This window comes from Diabrotica virgifera, chromosome 1, assembly GCF_917563875.1.
Source record: "Diabrotica virgifera virgifera chromosome 1, PGI_DIABVI_V3a".
NCBI classification, from domain to species: Eukaryota; Metazoa; Arthropoda; class Insecta; order Coleoptera; family Chrysomelidae; genus Diabrotica; species Diabrotica virgifera.
The window spans coordinates 284,566,551-284,581,146 of record NC_065443.1 but is presented as its reverse complement, the minus strand read 5'-3'; the positions used below and the strand labels follow the sequence as shown (position 1 = coordinate 284,581,146).

Here is a 14,596-nt window from a genome sequence, read left to right as displayed (position 1 = left end):
TACAAATTCATTTAAAATATTTTATATCATCGGTTCTCAACCTTTTTGAGTGATGTACCACCTACAGTTATTTTTATTATTTTTGGTACCACCTATATTTTTAAATTGTATTATCAATACTTAATAAGTACTACTATTTTAATTTTTTCTGTGTTTTGTGTACCACCGCCAATAATGATATGTACCACCAGTGGTACATGTACCACAGATTGAGAACCTCTGTTTTATATTGTTTTAATATAATACATCATTTTTCTGTTTCTATAACGCAAAATTTTGAATAAAAGAAATTTAAAATGCTAGATTAAAATTGTCCATATTTGTACCTCGTACAGAAAACGTTCCGGACTTCCGGAGATATCCATATTTTATATCTAAAAAAATAAATAAATAAAATAGAATGGACTATATTATTATTAAATAATTAAATTTTAATCTCCTAAATGTTCGAAACTGTGGTTCGGACGTACTGTATATCTTGTCAGCTTCTGCCATCTGTTAATGAAATATTTAGTTTTCAATGGTTGATAGTAGATTTCTATAAAATGGTTGGACTGACTGTTCAATAACACGCGTAGTTCGGTTGTCGCTCACAGTGTCGCTGACTACCAAAAATATGTGGTAACGGTGCCAGCCTACAGTGGTGGGAGCATAGATATATGGAGTGAAAGGAACTGTCTACACCTAACCTAATAATTTTTTTACAACTTTTGTTTATAATCGCGAAAATACAAACGTTTCGAAAAAGGAATGTTTTTCACAAGCTCGCCGCCCAAACTTTCACCCTCGCGAAGTGACTTCAATCGAACCAACAATCGTCAATGTTTTTATAATGTTTACAACAGCAGTTATTTACGTTAGCAATAATAAGGATATTAGTGAAAGATGAACTCTCGGGCTCACGTACAGCCTTTTTTGAACAATTCAGTGTCCATCAGACAGGAGATACAGAGGTTCGAAAGTGTTCATCCCAGTATTTATGCCATTTACGACTTGATTGATGTTATACCTGATGGACTCATAGCACAACAGATCAGGGATCATGTAGTGTGCATAGAAGGTGAGTTTTGCACAAATCGACCTCAAAACAATCGTTAACAATGTTATTATGCCCCATTATCAGTGAAAGCAATAATGAGATTATACACTGTAATTAAATTAATAAATAACAACACTAGATGTATTTGTTATTGATTTTATGAAATATTAATAGCTTAATAGTTTATCTGTAACATTATACTGTTTCCTTGAAAAGGACATGCTAATACAGTAGTATATGATACAAAAGTAGCTTTTTGTAGATAGCTATGAATATTTTAGTATAATTTGTTCAAAAATTACTTTTAAATTACCAATAATAGCTTGTTTTGTATTTGTTTGTAAATATTCATTATTTTGTATTACATTCTCTTCTGCCTTTAATTTCATTGACAATTTAACATAAAATACAATATAAAACAATCTTTAGAAGCTTCCAATGTGTTCAACAACTATATAGTAGCAGCAAACTACACAAAAACATCTGCAATAGATATAGGCCTGGATCATGTGTACCAAAAAAAAGTTTATTAATAGCAGGCTGAAAATTTGTTAATAGCTTAAATGTGTCTATTCGGACAAACTTTGATGTATGGGAACACTGGAACAAGTTTTAATTGTGGAACGTGTCATCCTGACAAGTTTATGATTGTGAAAACTAGCAGGTTGTTTTTAAGTTTATTCAATAGCAAACTTTATATAATATATGAAACAATGATTGTTTGACAGATATGGTGGGCATTTTAATAACACCTAGAACATGTCAAATGACAGGAATTATGTTGGTATGACTTTTGCATGAGCAAAAGCAGTCTGACTTTTGCATGAGAGTTTAATGAAAGGGTAACAAATCAATTGGAAGTTCTGTCTGACAAAATACATGGGACCTTTTCGTAGTCTAACGTTTGAAACCTGTAACCTGTTCCACAAATAAAACTCCCTGTTCCAGTGTTCCTATTCATCAAAGTTTGTCCGACTAGACACTGTTAAGCTATTAACAAATTTTCAGCTTGATATCAATAAACTTTTTTTGGTACGTAGATCCAGGCCTAATACTTTCTTCATATAGGTGGTATACTGAATTCGCTCTATCGAGATTCACTTTGACACGGACGTTAGTAATATCTTTTTTGGGAAGTTCAGTTGTCAGAAGTGACTGAAAATTACTACACAACCAACGCACCTGCTCATAGCCAATATTATTAATAGTAAACAGATATAAAAATAACATAAACCTTACGCCAATCAATAATTATTTATTTACACCATTATAATGTATTGATAACAAATGAGAAAATTTTATTGTACAAAATAAAAATATTTTGTGAAATAAACTCCACAAAATTTTATGAGATTAGTAGACAACTCCCACTATTTCTAATAATTCTTCTATTTTTAATGAAAGATTAAGTTGATTTTGTAAGTCACAAAACAGCATTCTAAATATGTAAATATTTTCATAGCACAGCTCAATACAGAGAGAATAACTACAAAAGCAAAACTAATATTTGTACAAAATAATAAAGAATTTCGTGAATAGAGTATCAAACAGGCATGAGAATTCTGTAATAGAAGCTAACTGAAACAAGAAAAGTGCAAAAATGTATTGAGTCTAATTCTATTAGTCTAGTCGCTATTAAAAGCCAATTAATCCACCGTGAGCTAAGCCGATTAGAGGAACAGGGTTGGCATAGAATTTCACCATCTTATAAAACCCAGCAGGTTTTTTCGGGTTTTTTCAATTGATAAAACCCACTATTATTGGGTTTTTTGGGGTTTTTTCAAAAATAGCAAATTTTCAGTTGAATGAACGTCATATTTATTTCTGAATAAAAGCAAAAACTAGCATAAATACCATGAAGTAAGTAGTAGGTGAATACAAAACGAGAGAAACTGAAACTAAACTAATAAAACACTTATTTTAAACATGGTATATAGACAAATAAAAAAATAAACAAGTTTCTTGTTAAACAAAGCATCTGCAAAGCATATTAGTTATCAGGAAAATCAGAATCTGTATTTTTGTCACATTCCCAATTCCCATTCGTTATTCGTTAGACTCGGTCGAGGACGAGGACTCGGTTCTTAAATGATAATATATTTTTACCAAGTTTGCAGCTCTATCGGCACCTAATCTGTTGCGAAGCTTAGTCCATATTAATCCATATGAAGAAAAAATCCGCTCAATAGATGCAGATAAAGCTGGACATGAGAACAAAGATAACATATAAATACAAAATTCATATGGTATTTTATTTGTTTTTTTATTTTTTATTGATATCAGCTTCCACCATTTCTTTGTTGAGAATTTTTTAACAAGTTCTTCTTTGAAAAGTGTTGCGGAGAACATATCTGTATCCTTAATCTTGAATGATAACATCACTGCCAAAAACTCATCAGAAAATAAAAAACTGAAAATCCCCGAAAAAAACCCGAAAAAACCCTAAAAAACCCAAAAAAAACCCGTCGGGTTGGGCTTTTAATAAAAAACCCGGGTTTTTTCCAACCCTGTAGAGGAACTATATACTTTGGTATGACTGACATACTTTATTACCCAGAAGGTAAGAGTAAGCCTCTGCCTTAATAACTGCAGAAAGATTTCTTCTTTTGCCCTTTAATTCGTCCAATTTTGAACATAGGCTTCCCCCAGTTTCCTCTATTCGCTTCTGTTTAGTGCTTTCTGTTTCTATAATTTATTTATTTATTATTTATTGACGGACCGAAGTCCATTAGTACATGATACAATTAAAACATCTAGTACTAGTAGGTACAAAGTTGGTAAATACACAATAAACAACAACAAAAAAATAAAATTACTTGCTCTCATTTAACAATTGAGAGCTAGTCCTATAATATAAAGTAAAAAATTTAAATATCTAAAACATTTTGCAATTGACAAATACAACTTATCTTAGAACAAAGACAATAATAGTAATAGACAAATCAGTCTTGAAATTAGAACATTAAGTTAAATATAAATGTAATTGTGTGGAAAACGCAGTAAAGTTGTTCATAAAGAAATCAATATGCGGAGATAATGTGTTTGCTAATTTAATAGTTTTACAGAGATAGGAACTTGAACCATAGTTTGTACGGTTAATGACTTCGTGGAAGGTGGTCACAGAACGGGTGGTTCTTGAAGGTACACGTAGACCAATTTTATTTAAGAGTGAGGTACAGAATTTATGACCATGAATTAAGTTATATAAGAAGCAAAGATCTTTATGTTGACGACGACTCTGTAATGAGTCAAGTTGAATAATTCGCAGTAAAGACTCGTAACTTTGACCAGTGAGATGCATCTTATAACCATAATAACGTAAGAATTTACTCTGAACTTGTTCGATTTTATTAATGTGACAATTATATTGAGGTGACCAAACACATGATGCATAATCTAAATGTGGTCTAACCAAAGAACAATAAAGGAGTTTTAAAGAACCACCAGTTGTGAAGTCATAGCTACATCTTTTAACAAAGCCAAGCATCTTTAATGACTTAGAAACCATGCTATTAATGTGTAGGTTGAAATTCAAGTTAGTGTCAAGAATAACACCCAGATCTATAACTGAGTCAACTAATTGTAACCTAGTGTCCCGTATATAGTAAGAATTATTCTCAAAGTTTCTTAGTCGAGTAAAAGTTATAGCATGGCATTTGTTTGCATTTAAGTCCATACCATTAAGTGAGCACCATTCCACAAGACCATTAAGATCTGATTGCAAATTGTAGTGATCCAAATCAGAGGCAATTATGTGAAATAATTTAAGGTCATCAGCAAATAGAAGAAATTGAGCAAAATTAAAACTTTTATTTATGTCATTTATAAATAAATTAAAAAGGATAGGTCCTAAGTGGGAGCCTTGAGCTACCCCCGATTTAACTATAATTTCATTAGAGAAATAATTCTTAATAAGAACCGTCTGCCTTCTATCTAATAGATAATTTCGAATCCAACTAAGCAGATGATCAGAGAAACCTAACTGTTCGATCTTATGTAACAATAACATATGGTTGACCCTATCGAATGCCTTGGAAAAATCTGTATAAATCGCATCTACCTGTTGTTTGCTTTCCAATGCTTCATTTAAGAAGGAGGTATAATTTAACAAGTTCATTTCAGTTGATCTCCCCATAACAAAACCATACTGTTGTTCAGTGATTACATTTTGTATAGTAGGCTTAATTTTGTCACATAATAAACTCTCGAACAGTTTAAGTATAGTATTAAGAATACTAATAGGTCTGTAGCTTTGAACCTTCTTCTATCGCCATTCTTTGATATCAGTGATATAAAACTAACTTTCCAAACGGAAGGGAATTCACTCATTTGTAATGATTTTTGAAAAATAAAGAATAAGGGACGAGCAAGATTAAAACTACAGTATTTCAGTAGCTTGGGTGGGATTCCATCAGGCCCTGGACCCTTATGTATGTTTAGCTGGGATAATTTGGTATATACCTCTGAAATAGATAAGTCACAACCAGTAATGTTGAAACTAGTGTTAGCCCTTGCACTATTTGGAATATGACATTCGTCCTCACTATACACTGCAGCAAAGTACTGAGCAAACATCTTGGCTATGGTAGGACCATCGGAACTGGTTTGGCCATTATGGTTTAAACTAGTTTAAAGTGTTCGGAATGCTATTATTGTTCCTTTTAGAATTTACGAACCTCCAGAAGCTTTTAATGTTACTGGGAAGTGTATGTTCAACGTTTGCTACAAATTGATTGTATGCTTGACTTGGTAAGGACTTAATCTAGAAAATTCATTATAGTCTTGAGGTAACCTGATCACTTTAAATTTCTTATGAGCTTTCTTTTTAGCAAATATGCAGTTTCTTAACTCTCGGGTATACCATTTAGGAAAATTGCTGGTATAAAACTTTTTCATTGGTACATAAACATCGATAGCGCCATATAAGACATCATAAAGTATATTGACCATATCATCTAAACTTTTGTCTCTGAAAATTTCATCCCAGTATATTGTGTCAGAAAGTAATCAGAAATACCTCGAAAATTTGCTGATTTAAAGTCGTAGAAAAAGCCTTCAGCTTTCATTTCATCAGTTAAAACATCTCCGCGGTTTAAATTAAAGCATAAAGGAGGAGGGAAACTATCGGGGTCATCTACTTAATCCCTCATCAGCTTCTGTGACAATGCAGTTTTCATCATGAACTAAAACTAGATCAAGTAATGAGTTTACATTATTATAGATGTTTCCAGTGCATTCCTTCTATCTTTTTAAAGTTGTTTCCCCATCTCATCTGGGGTCGTCCTCTCGGTCTCTTTCCTGTCCATGGTCTCCACTGTTGTATCGTGGTATTTCACCAGAAAGATTTATGATCTGCCAATTCGCAAAATCTCTCTTCTCTCTCTAACTCTATATTCATATGATTTTAGATTTATTTATTATATCAATTTACGCTGCTATTACTCAAAATTCGAGAGTTGGCGCAGTGATATGAAATGATGATTGTAATTTTTAGATGAATCTTTTCATGTAAATTTTATTGTATTTGAGTGACATTATATTTTTTATCTTAAGACGTGTGAGGGGAGTCATTTCAAAATTTTACTACATACTTAACCTTTAACTACACGCGCTGGCGTATTTTGTACGCCAGGCTGGCGTATTTTGTACGCCAGATATAAGAATTCTACTGGAAATATATTTAAAAATTTAATTTTTGACCTTGCTTATCTCTCTAACCTATCACTGGAATGTACTTTACAATTTGGTTTTAGTTTCGTTATAATCGGCGTTCTGGGAAGATCGGAATTTACATTTTATTATTTGTTGTTTCCGGTGGTGGACAATATACCCCACGATTATATTAATATAAGTCGTAATATAAGTACATATTTCAATTGTTTTTTAGTCATTATGGCACAAAATTATTTTTCTTTATAAACAATACTTTTTCTCATATAAAAAATCACATTTAAAAACAATTTTTATTAGTAATTTTATTTATCATGGAATCCAGTTATTCCATGATTCCAGTTATAAATCCCAATTGGCTTACTGCAAAGGAACTCCAAGTATTCACTGATGCCGAATAAGGTTTATAACAAACAACTAAGTGTATTTTTTCAAAAAAAAAATAAACAAATCCGCTGTTTTTAAGTGTATTTTCTTGTGGCGTATAAAGTACGCCACGCGTGTAGTTATGTTATAACTTGATGCGCGGGTAGTTAAAGGTTAAAGCAATCATAAGGATATTAGTGAAAGATGAACTCCCGGGCTCACGTACAGCCTTTTTTGAACAATTCAGTGTCCATCAGACAGGAGATACAGAGGTTCGAAAGTGTACATCTTAGTATTTATGCTATTTACGATTTGATTGATGTTATACCTGATGGATTGATAGCACAACAGATCAGGGATCATGTAGTGTGCATAGAAGGTTGAGCATAGAGGCACAAAATCGACCTCAAAACAATTGTTAACAATATTATTATGTCCCATTATCAGTGAAAGCAATAATGGGATTACACACTGTAATTAAATTAATAAATAACAACACTAGATGTATTTGTTATTGATTTTATGAAATATTAATAGCTCAATAGTTTATCTGTAACATTATACTGTTTCCTTCAAAAAAACGTCAAATAATTGTCAAAGTGTGGACACGAATTTTTATTCTCCGCATTTTAATAGTTTGATTTTAACGATACAAACGAGCAGTTCTCGGTGTATTGTGTGTTATTGTGTTAATTAGTGTTCCTTTTGTTAATTTTCTATATTGTTTATAATAGGTAGGTTAGGTAAGTAATTAAAAAAATATATAATGGATGAGACCTCGGGTGGCACTTCGCCACCCGAAAAGAAGGATGCAGAGGAGGATAGGTATGTAAATAATTTTATAGATTTAAATAATAGATATAGAACTGAGGATAAAGGTCCATATTTTGTATATATTGAGAGTACTGATAAGCATTTGGGAAGAATTTTCCCAATCCGGATTGGTCACGTTTTGTTGACTGACAATTATATAAAATCCGATGTCCTTGATATCAAATCGGTTGGTCTTAATCGCGTTAAAGTTATTTTTAAGTCGTATGAAAAAGCTAATTATCTAGTTGATAATAAAATTATGTCAAATAATAACTTAGTAGCGTATATACCCAAATTTTTTACACACAAGAAGGGTGTGTTGAGGAATATTGACACATACTTTTCTGAGGAATATTTAAAAAATGCCATAATATCTAATAAAGAGGTGGTTCAAGTTCAACGCATGAAACGAAAGGTAACAGATAAAGACGGTAATATTTCATATGTAAACAGACAAATGGTTATTGTGCAATTTGTAGGAAATGAACTTCCTCAAAATATACAAATTAATTTATGCAATTTCTCTGTAGAACCATATATATTCCCCGTTGTTCAATGTTTTAATTGCTTGCGATATGGACATTCTGCCAAGCAATGTAAAACCAAATCTTCTCACTGTCGAAACTGTTCTAGCCTAAATCATACATCAGACTCTTCTTGCGAAAAATTCTGCATTTATTGCCAAAATAATGAACACTGCTCTACATCCAGAGATTGTCCAGTATATAAGAAACAAAAAAATATCAAACAACTCATGGCCAGGGAAAATATTACATTTAAAGAAGCTGAAAGAGTGCATGATAATCCATCTTATGCCAAGATTTCTACAAATAATAGATTTTCAGTTCTTAATAATTCCACTAATTTTCCCTCTCTGCCACTCCCTAGTACGTCCCAAACTCCAAATTCTAGCTTTTTGCTACGTAAACCCAATGTTCGAAATACTTCACCCAAAAGACAAGTGAAAAAACGTAAACCATCTGCTCCGGAGTCTCCACCTATTTCTCAGTCTCTGCCTACTTCTTCCCATTTTCAAACAAAAAAAACCAAATCTTCACATAATCCCATCATACCAAATCCTCACAGAGATGACTTTATCCAATATAAGGAAAAACTAACAAGTCAGATAATAACCGTAGTTAAACAAGTAGTTAATTCAGATTCATCCGCAACAAATTACAATTTAGAAGAAAATATTAGAAATATGATCTCCTCTATATTAAGTTCTTCAAATCTAATTCCAGAAATGGATATTGAATCTTGTTCTGATGATTCAATCCACTAATAAGATAAGTACACTCAATAGTAAAAACATTAAAGTTATCCAATGGAATATTCGTTCTTTCTCTAAAAACCATCCAAGTTTATTAAATTTTTTACACAATAATCCTGTAGATATTATAGCTTTATCAGAAACCTTTAAAAAACCAAACCATTCTTTTAAACTAAAAGGGTATAAGATTATCCGACAGGATCGTGCAAATGGCTTTGGCGGTGTTGCCATTGCAGTTCGCCAAGACATTAAATTTATCAATTTTCCTATTACTTTTGCATATAAAAAAGATTTAGAACTTTGCGCAGTTAAATTTCCGTCCTTAAATATCATACTAGTATCGGTGTATAAACCACCTAAATTAAATGTTTCTAAATCAGATTGGTCAAATATCTTTCGGCAATTTAATTCTCCTGTTATTTTCTGTGGCGATTTTAACAGTCATCATACACTTTGGGGATCTCATATTAATAAAGCTTGTGGTAATCAATTAGTAGAAGCCTTAGATGATAATAACTATGTTGTTCTCAATAATGGTAAACCAACTAGAATTTCTCGTCCTGAAGAGCTACCTTCGGCGGTAGACATTACATTTTGCTCTGCTAGTTTGGCTAGTGATTGTTGTGTATGGGATGTCGTACCAGATGCGTTAGGTTCAGATCATTGTTTAATCAAATTTGAAATTATTAGGGATAGAGTTATAATAAATAAAAATCCAGCATCTAAATGGAATGATAAATTAGCTGATTGGTCTGCATACTCCACTATACTGGAAAATTCGTTAATTAGTACAAACCAAAATCTAAACTCCAATCTACTAAGCTTCTCTATTTTTATGGAAAAGGTCTCAAAAGCAGCATCCGCAACTATTCCCCTAAAAAGAGCAAGACAACAAGTAACTCAACGTCCAATATGGTGGGATACCGAATGCTATGATATGTTTCGTTGCAGAAAAGAAGCCCTGAACCAGTATAAACGTGTCTCAAACTATACAAACTATTGTCAATACCAAAATGTAGCTAGTCAAACTAAATTACTATTTTCTAAAAAAGCTCGAGACAGCTGGATATCTTTCATAAGCAGTATTAATAAAAACACGCACCCTACTAAAATTTGGCAATTTATAAAAAAAATATCAAACAAAGACTCAACGGGATCGGGCAGTATATCAGCTGATATGGTGGACGATTTTTTTGAGTTTTTTATTCCCAAATTTGCATCAAATAAAATCGACTTCAGTAAATTCAATAGTAATGTAGCATGCAATGAATCATTTTATATGCCTATCAGTTTGGAGGAATTACGATTAGCAATCAAACAATCTAAAAGTACAGCACCGGGTTTTGATAGCATTACATATAAAATGATTGAATACTTGCCTGCAATTGCTAAAGACATTCTTTTAAATATTTTTAATAGTTGGTGGTTGCAAGGTTTATATGACCAAAGTTTAAAAAAAACTGTAATTTGCTTACTTGCTAAACCCAACAAAAATTTAAGTCTACCTAACTCTTACAGACCCATTTCATTAATATCATGCATTACAAAAACATTTGAGAGAATTATCAAATTAAGAATGGAATTGCATTTTGAAAGTAATTGTTTATTACCTATTAATCAGTTTGGATATCGCAGAGGCAAAGGCACCTCTGAAGCATTAGCTCACTTAGTTTCCGACATTCAGAATGCACTTTCCGTTAATCTTATAACGGCATGCTTGTTTTTAGATATTAAAGGGGCTTATGATACTCTGGATATTGATATTCTAACTGTACAGCTCATAAAATACGGTCTAAATTATAAATTCGCACAAAGAATCACAGATTTGTATAGGGACAGAGAAGTTTTCATTCGAGATTCAGAAAATCACATTTACGGCCCTCGATTATTATCAGTCGGAATTCCGCAAGGTTCAGTCCTAAGTCCAGTACTTTTTAATATCTATACTGCAGAATTGCATGACATGTTAAATGAAACAAATAATACAATTAAAATCATTCAGTATGCAGACGATTTCTGTATATACAGCAGCCGTAAATCATATAATGAGTGTTTATGCGATTTGGAACTGATAATGCAATGTGTAAAAAGATGGTCTATGGCTTTTAATTTCACGTTATCCCCTGAGAAATCTAGCATCACCTTTTTCACTAGACATAGGTTAAGTTCCCCTACCAGTATAAATTTAAGTAATGTTGATATTAATGTATCCTCTCACCATAAGTATCTGGGCGTGGTTTTGGACAAAAAACTAACCTGGACACTCCATGTGAATCACATTATCAACAAATGCGAAAAAGGTTTAAACATGCTTCGTTGCATATGTAAAGCTAGATGGGGTGCCGACCCAAAGATAGCATTAATGTTCTATAAATCGTATATTCGGTCAATCATTGATTATGGATGCTTTTTATATGGTTCATCGTCAAAATCTAATTTATCAAAAATCGATCATATTCAGTATAAGGCAATACGTATATGTATTAGTGCGTTTAAGTCAACGCCATGTGCTGCAATTCTAGCAGAAGCGCAGGAACCTCCTCTAAACCTTAGAAGAGAATTCTTGTCTAATAAGTTTCTATTAAAGACCAGGACTTTAGACTCACATAAATTATTAAGTAAAATTAACAGTCTCACTGAATATAACTTAACAAATTCTTATTGGAGAATTAAAACTTCTCCCCCTCTTACAGATGCTTATCTAGAAACTAACAACTTTAGCATTAACACTAAACAAATATTACCCATATATAACCTTTCTATTGAGGAAATCGCAATCTTTCCAAAGATCATAAAACCTACATACAGAAACTTACCATGCCAAAACAATAAAATTGTAAAATTAATCTTATCTGAATTTTCTAATTATAAATACATCTATACAGATGGTTCAAAAACATGTAATAGTGTAGGTAGCGCTTATTATGTTTCTAATATAAAAAGTGGTAATTCTTTTAGACTACCTAAATGTACATCTATCTTCACTGCCGAACTTTATGCTATTGAAAGAGCCCTAACTTACGCGGTTGAACAGAACTTTGGAGACACGGTTATACTATCAGATTCTTTATCTGCTCTTGAGGCAATATCGCAACCAATAACCAAAAAACACAACAATGAGTTGTTATGCCATATTAGAAAGACAATCGCTCGATTTAAAAATAATAGCAGTGACTTGGTCTTTATCTGGGTAAAAGGACATGCCGGAATCAAAGAAAATGAGATAGTGGATGAAATGGCAAAGAATTCAGCAACTTTAAATGAAATAGTAGATTTAACAATCTCCAGCGATTACATTCCCGAATTGCATAAAAAATTAAGAAAAAAATGGGAAACTATTTGGCTTAAGTTTGTACAAACTTCGAGGAATCCATACACTAACATACACCCACAACTTCCGCAAAATATCCCACATATATTTGATTATCACGTTACTCGATTTTATTCCACATCCCTAAGTCGCTTAAGATTAAACCATGGCAATTTTCCTGCACATTTAGCTAAAATAGGAATGCGTATCAACTCTCTCTGTTCATGTGATAACTACTCTACTGCAGATTTAAATCATATAATCTTTAATTGTGAACTTAATAAAAACCATACGAAAGCACTAATTGCTAGACTTCAGGAGCGGAATGTAAGTTTTCCGCTGAATATTTCACATCTACTAAGCTTCAATACCAAAACTATTAATGATATTATCATACAATTTCTTAAAGATTCTAAAATAAAAATTTAATATGACATCTTCAATCTTCAACTTTCAAATATCTGTGGCAAAAAGTTTATCTAATGCCATCCCCTCTTTGTGAACACACACACACACTACTGTTTCCTTGACAAGGACATGCTAATACAGTAGTATATGATACAAAAGTAGCTTTTTGTAGATATTGCTATCAATATTTTAGTATAATTTGTTCAAAAATTACTTTCAAATTACCAGTAATAGCTTGTTTTGTATTTGTTTGTAAATATTAATTATTTTGTATTACTTTCTCTTGTGCTTTTAATTTTAATGGCAATTCTACATAAAATACAATGCAGAACAATTTTTAGAAACTTCCAATGTCTTCAACAACTAAATCAGTATCATCGTCCCATAGTTGTCCACTGCTCAACATAGGCCTCCTAGAAAAACTTCCATTCAGATCTATCTTGCTCTGCTGCAATCCGGTTGGTACAAATCCTCTTTATGTCGTCAATCCATCTTGTGGGTTTCGTCTATCTGCTCTCGGTCTCCACTCCAAGATTGTTTTGGTCCACCTATCCTCTTTCACTCTAGCGACGTGTCCTGTCCACTTCCATTTAACTTTGGCTATGTGTTTTATAATGTCTTCTACACCAGGGGTCACCAATTAGCGGACCACAGTCCGCATCCGGGCCGTGAGCTACTTTTGTGCGGACCGTCATTAAATTCAGAATATAGCGTTTGGCAATTTTGAAAATGTTTGGACATGAAATTGTATATTGTTTGACTCAACTTATGTGTGCGAAGCCGCTTTATCAAGAATGAACTTTATTCAAAATCGGTACAGATCTCGGCTAACAGATGAATATCCCAACTCCCCAATGAGAATCAGTTGCACCAAACTCACTCCAAACTTCAGACAGGTTGTACATAATAAAAAATGTCATTTTTCTCACTGATAATTTTGTAAAGAATGACAAATTTTCTGATTCGGTTTTTTTTGTGGATTCCTGTTCAAAAATGTCCCCTTAAACAAATCAGAAGCGACCTGGGATGCCGGGCAAAACAGTCTTTTTATACAAATTTAAAATTAACTTTTAGCCCCGAAAATTGTATTTAAAAAGGTCACTTGTCAATTTTTTCAAGAGTTGATGGTTTTCGAGTTATAAGCGATTTAAAATTTTCAAGGTTTGAAAGCTCATCTGTAAATTATTAGTTTTCAGGTCGCCAAGTGCCTAAATTGAAGTTTATAAATTCAATCTCAAGATTCTAACGAGTAATCGGGACTTACTTCAATATAGACCGTTGTTTTTTAATTGGAAATTATGCGAGTCCACTCGACTTTTAAGTCGCCGCACATCGCAATTTATGGTGCGTCTCTGTCGCACTTATACATATTATACGTACTTATGCAAAAAATGACCAACAAATACTTCACATTTATTAAAATTTTATAATTTATTATTACAGTAGAACGTCAATAATCCGGATTAATTGGGACCGGACCCCATCCGGATTATCTAATTATCCGGATTATCGAAATTACCTCAAAAAAGGCCAGTATACACATTAAAGTACAACAAACGTTTTAAAATTTTATGTTTTCCCTTGTACAGTAAAGTGTTTATGATTCATTCCACGAATATACGACTGTTTTGGATTAACGCGACAACGAATATTTTAGTGGACAACATAAGAAGTACGAAAGTAAATGGCTCTAATAATTATTCCAATAAACAACAAT

At 32.4% G+C, this 14,596-nt stretch overlaps 2 protein-coding genes across 2 annotated transcripts in view; one reads left to right on the top strand and one right to left on the bottom strand.

Annotated features, from left to right (window-relative positions):
- LOC114330466 (angiotensin-converting enzyme-like) overlaps window positions 1–14,596 on the bottom strand; it is a 537,413-nt gene that overhangs the window by 488,482 nt on the left and 34,335 nt on the right. The window lies entirely within an intron of this gene.
- The window catches only part of LOC126884886 (centaurin-gamma-1A), a 137,377-nt gene continuing 130,186 nt past the window's right edge, over window positions 7,406–14,596 (top strand). Inside the window, exon 1 of the mRNA XM_050651197.1 lies at window positions 7,406–7,454. The gene's annotated coding sequence lies outside the window, so the exon portion shown is untranslated. The remainder of the gene's footprint in view (window positions 7,455–14,596) is intronic.